Source organism: Hypanus sabinus, chromosome 2 (genome assembly GCF_030144855.1).
Source record: "Hypanus sabinus isolate sHypSab1 chromosome 2, sHypSab1.hap1, whole genome shotgun sequence".
In the NCBI taxonomy this organism is placed as follows: Eukaryota; Metazoa; Chordata; class Chondrichthyes; order Myliobatiformes; family Dasyatidae; genus Hypanus; species Hypanus sabinus.
The window spans coordinates 157,408,311-157,414,363 of NC_082707.1; the positions used below are offsets into that span (position 1 = coordinate 157,408,311).

Sequence of the window (6,053 nt, forward strand, 5' to 3'; positions counted from 1 at the left end):
AAGGTAGCCAGTTCGGCTAATGACACAAAAATAAGTGTGAAGGCATTTTGCAATAAGGATAAAGGTTTTACAACTGGATATAGATAGAACGAGTGGGCAAAATCAAATGAGGTTTAATGTTGGAAAGCTCAAGGTTATGCATTTGTAAGAGAAATCTGAAGGAAAACTATGATCTAAATGAACAAAGACTGCAAATAAGTGAAATAGTTCAGAAGCTAAATGACATCTTGGACTTGGTTGCAAGAGGGTTAGAATTCAGCAAAAAGAAAATATTGTTATCATTGTATGAGGTAACCACACAGCAGGAGTCCTGACACACCTTTGGTTCCCTTGTTAAAGAGAGGATATACTGTACTAGCATTGGAAGCAGTCCAAAAGAGATTTATTAGGTTAATTCCTGGGCTGAGAGGGTCGGCTTATCATGAGCAGTTAAAATAAATAAATAAGATCTATATTCTTTGGAGCTTCGAAGAGGGTGATCTTAATGAAACATACAAAATCCTTAAGTATGACAGGACAGATATTGAGATATCCCCACTTAAGGGGGAATCAAAATGAAGGGGCTTATATCTAAGATTAGGTGGCAGTCATCTAAAAATGAAGTGTACAGAACAACTTGCCGAGAGTGGTGAATCTCTGTAATTCTCTATGCCACAAACTATAAGGATATTTAAAGAGAAAAAAAAATAACTTGTTAGATTTGGTAATTGAGGACTATGGGGAACTGGCACAGGAAAGGAAGTGACACCAGGGACAGAACTGGCTTAAGGGGCTAATGGCCAATTTATGCTCCAGTTTTCTTATATTATTTATGCTCTATTGGCTGGCAATACATCTTGGATATCACATCTCCCTTCCCTTTCTCGATCTCCCTCTCTGGAGACAAACTGTTGACCAGCATCTTTTATTAACCTTGATATTCCCATGATATTCTTGACTATGCCTCTTCAAACTCTAACGTGTGTAAAACTGTTATTCCCTTTCCTCAGTTCCTTTGGCTCCGCTGTATCTGTTCCCAGTATGCGGCTTTCCTTTCCAGGGCATCAGAGATGTCCCTCTTCTTCAAAAGGGTTTCCCTTCCTCCATCATCGATGCTGCCCTCACCCGCATCTCCTTCATTTACCAAACATTGTGCTCACCCCATTTTCCCACCACCTTTACAGTCAGTCAGAGAGTTCCTCTTGTCCTTACCTACCACCCGAGTCTCCGCATCCAACGCATTATCCTCCGCAACTTTCACCATCTCCAGAGGGATCCTACTGCCAAACATACCTTTACCTCCCAACCTCTCTCTGCTCTCCACAGGATTTGCTCCTTCCATGATTCACTTGTCCACTCATCCCTCCCTGCAAGCAGCCAAAGTGCTGCACCTGCCCATTCACCTCCTCCCTCGCCTCCATTCAGGGCCCCAAACAGTCCTTCCAGGTGAGGCATCACTTCACCTGCAAACCTGCTGGGGTCATCTATTGTTTCCAGTGCTCCCAATGCAGCCTCCTCTATATTCTTCATTGAGCAACTCAGCTTCATCCGACACAAGCGCAACTTTCCAGTAGCCAAACATCCTAATTCTGATTCCCAGTCCCATTCTAACATGTCAGTCCATGGTCTCCTCGTCCCAAGGTGAGACCACCCTCAGGGTGGAGAAGCAACACTTTATGTTCTGTCTGGGTAGCCTCCATCCTGATGGCAAGAATATCAAGTGCTCATTTGGTTGAAAAATAAAATTTCCTCCCCCTTCTCCTCTTCTTCTATTCACCCACGCTGGTCACCTCTTATCACCTTCCCCCAGGTCCCCATGTCCTTCCCTTTCTCCTATAGTCCACTCTCCTCGCAGGTCCCTTCCTCTCCAGCTCTTTAACTTTCCTACCCACCTGGCCTCGCCTATCACCTTCTAGCTATCCAATTTCAGCTCCCCCACTTTTTTATTCTGGCATCTTCTCCCTTCCTTTCCAGTCCTGAAGAAGGGTCTTGGCCTGAAATGTCAACTGTTCATTCATTTCCATAGATGCTGCTTGACCTGCTGAGTTCCTCCAGCATTTTGTGTGTTGCTTTGGATTTCCAACACCTGCAGAATTTCTCATGTTTATTATTAATTTAATTTACAACTCTGCTGTCTATATCCTAATACATTCCATTCATAATGCATCATCCATGATTTTTATGATGAATATTTGCCCAAATCCCACATGCTCTTCCTCCAGCGTAACTCTAAAATCTCCTCCATCATTCTTAAATCTCTGCACCTCTTCAATTTTGATTCCTTACAAATTTCAAATCAAACACCACCACCTGTCTTTCAGAAGAACCAGAGGAGATCTTATAGATCTTATATAATATCATGAAAGGGATAGATAAGGTAGAGGCAGGAAAGTTGTTTCCACTGGTAGGTGAGACTAAAACTAGGGGACATAGCCTCAAGATTCGAGGGAGTAAATTTAGGACAGAGTAAATGAGAAACTGCTTTCCCCCAAAGAGTGGTGAATCTCTGCCCAATGAAGCAGTGGAGGCTACCTCAGTAAATATATTTAAGACAAGGCTGGATAGATTTTTGCATAGTAGGGGGAATTAAGGGTTATGGGGAAAAAGCAGATAGGTGGAGACGAGTCCATGGTCAGATCAGCCATGACCTTATTGAACAGCAGAGCAGGCTTGATGAACCAGAAGGCCCACCCCTGCTCCTGTTTCGTATGCATGTATGTACATGTGAAATGAGATAAACGAGCTTGGTTATTTTTCCTAATACTATACAAAGAGATTAAGTAGACTCAACTTTATTAATTATATCAAGAATGTGACATAATTATTTGAAGCAGATCAAAAAAATTGAGAATTATGTCCATTGTTATTTCACTTGATCTTCATAGACTCAAACTCCAACCATACATGTTTAACTTAAAGAAAATCTAACAATCATTAAAATTCATCCATAGCTTTTTAAATGCTCCACTTTTTGCTCTTATCTAACACCAACAGATCCTTTATACTTCCTTACAGGAAAATAACCAACAACCAATTTCTGGCAGAAGTTTGCTCATCCAATTCCATAATCAAACAAGCTTCAGGTAAGTGAGATACTTAATTAGTCTTCAACCCATGTTACTTATACTCTCCAAAATAGTTATCCTTACAAAGGTGTTAAGCATGTTAAAAGATACTGTCTTCAAGAAACTTTAATATTTACCAGATACACATGCAATCATCTCAATATGCAAAATACTTTTGAAAGGGTATTTCTTTATTCTAAACCAAAATCTATTGATATACACATACAAACTAATTCTACAGTAAATATTCACCCATAAATATTTTATCAAGTTCATTATTTAGTTTATTCAAATATAATTCAGCACAAGTGCTTCAGATTAAATTAACACCCCCCCCCCCCAAACTGGTTGAGAAATATATTTTCAGAAAATGATGAGTTACAACTTATGCAAGCTTTTGTGATTTTTTTGAAAAAGGGTCATTATGTCTCCAAAAGGGAGTTATTTACAACATCTGCCAGGTTGGAGATTAAGAAGCCAACAATAGGTTTACTTATCCTTCTCTGGAAGGCAGAATTATAGCATGACTCAAGAGAACTATTTCTGACAGAAGAGTTCCAATAGCAAATTAATTTTCTAATTGCCAGTTGTGAAACATGTCGGTTTAGAAGAATACTTTCATTACAGTTATACTTTGTTGCTTTAAAGGGCCTGGTCTCATTTAATTAAACAGGGAAATGTGGAAAAATGGGATTACACTGAGTCAACATACACCCAATAGGTCAAGAGGTTCACATTATATATTACAGAAAATGCATAAATTCCTATCCAGCACTTTTAACTTACCTTAAATTCATGGAATAATACATTTCCTGCAGGATATTTTACTGATTAGTTCCCCCTCCTTTTTTTCTTCATTGTTTTTGGCTGTTTACTTTGGCATTATGGTATTTGATCAGCTATTTCTATTAAAAGAAAGCTAGTTATCTTAAGTCTCATTAACAATTTCATTTCATTTGTCACCAATCAGATACACCTATGTACAACTTCTTTAACTTCCAGCTTTGGCATTTGAACTAACGATCATGCCAGTAAAATCTGCTCATTCCCTTGCCTTATTACCTTTCTGCCTTTAAAATGTCCAGTAATTCCATTGTATTTCCGCAAGCAGAACGATACTACATTTTGTACAATTATACTCAGAGTATCAGTTCCATTCCTCTCGATAAGGTCATCACTATTCGCAGTTTTGCATAATACAATCAACCTGCACATGAAGCGTTTTGGTCGGTGTGTTATAAGTGCTAGATACCAATCGTCATTAAAGGAGGGGGGGGGGGGTTCAATTTTTCCCCACGTTCTGGCCATTAATGATGTTAAGGAAAACAGTTGCCCATAGCTTTGTCAGCGAATCAACTATTTTAAACAATCAAGTTATCTAGTAATTAAAGGCCAGGGACACAACTTTAATTTGAAGAGATTGTGCGTCATTAAAATAATCGCCTTATCGTCCTTTGTCCAGAACAAAATACGGGATCATTTTAAGCTTTTTGCGGGACAGAGTAATTAAGCAACACTGTACTCACAATAAAATCATTCAAAAATAAAATGAACAAGAAACAAATTTCAGTTTGGGAAGGGAAGAACATATTGCGTATAAATTCAATTACGCCAGTTATTTTCAATTAAGTTTTAAGTGGATTGTCCTGTGAATGTTTTCTGCGTAAACAATACTTGCTACAAAAACAAGTAACTTCGTAACTCACATGCCAATCTTTATCAGTTATAGTAGAATAAAACATTTTTTTTTTTGTAAAGCTGCATGGATTTACGTGTTTGATATCAATAGAGGCCACCTGAGGTGGATTGAAGACGTCGAGAGCAATTCTGGGTAAAAGTTTGCCTTTCCTGCGAGTCCAGCTAACTAAAACGGTTCAACAAAGTCATTATGGAGTCAACATTGGAGAGTTATTTTGATCAATCTATTGAGAATGTAAGTTAATTCCCCACTTGTAATAAAACTAATTGCACGATGGGTTTTATTTCGTTCCTATTCTCTAAGCTTTTACATATAAAATATCACGTTTTTTAAAAAAAATATGAATATTAGTGTATTTGTATGTGCTACTTGTCGGGCAGCAATGTATCCCAAACCAAAATTACATTTTTTATCTTTCTACCAATTCGCTGAGTTGGTGAACGGAGAAACTCATTATCTTACAGTTAGATTTTTTTTTGCTACCACTTACTACCTGGGCATAAGACATTTTAAAGTTACTAAAGATCAAGTTTAAGGTGGGCAGCAGTAAAGGAAAACTGACTAAAAACTGTATTCTAGTTTTGTGTATTTTTAGTACCTGTACACCTTTTCCTGTTTCCGCAGTTCAGAATCGGGATTGGTCACCGAATTTAATCGGTTTTTTAAAAAGTAATTCTACTTGACATCTGTCTTAGAAAGTAAACTATTATTTCTACTATCTAAATATCTGCAAAAGGTGCTTTAATTATTCATATAGTTAAAGACTCATTGCCAACTTTGTTGCTGTTGTTCTAACAGTTTTTTTTGATGAAAAAATCACTCAGCTGAATGGGTATTCAGGCTAAATCAATAGCCCCCCCCACCATATAAATTGATGTCATCACCCTACCTAACCCTGCCCCAGATTTTACTGAGCAGGTTCAAGTGAAGTGTTCTACTCCTGGATAGAAGATTTGTGCCTGCAACAAACAGTTATTTTCTAAGTTGTGCAATGTGATTTTAAACTTTGTTTTTCAAGTTGGTGAATAGTTGTTTGGTATTATTCATGATTTATTTCTCTGTCCTCTGGTAGATATTGGTATGGCAGGTGGAGAAACACAGGACATCACCAGTAGTCACTCACTTGGAATGGACTGAAAGCCAGCTAGTAGAATGGATTTTGTCTACTTATATTCCTGGTGCTTTTGACAATATTCTTTCCCTAACAAACAGTAAAAAAAAAGTCTTTCATCTCATGCTGTGTGTAAAATTTGATCCTATTTGCCATTATAACAATAGCAATTACACTGAGAAAACACATTTTCTTTTGC

At 37.9% G+C, this 6,053-nt stretch overlaps 1 protein-coding gene across 2 annotated transcripts in view; it reads right to left on the minus strand.

Moving 5' to 3' along the window:
* The window catches only part of ktn1 (kinectin 1), a 192,361-nt gene that overhangs the window by 155,676 nt on the left and 30,632 nt on the right, over nucleotides 1-6,053 (minus strand). The gene's annotated exons all lie outside the window — the stretch shown is intronic.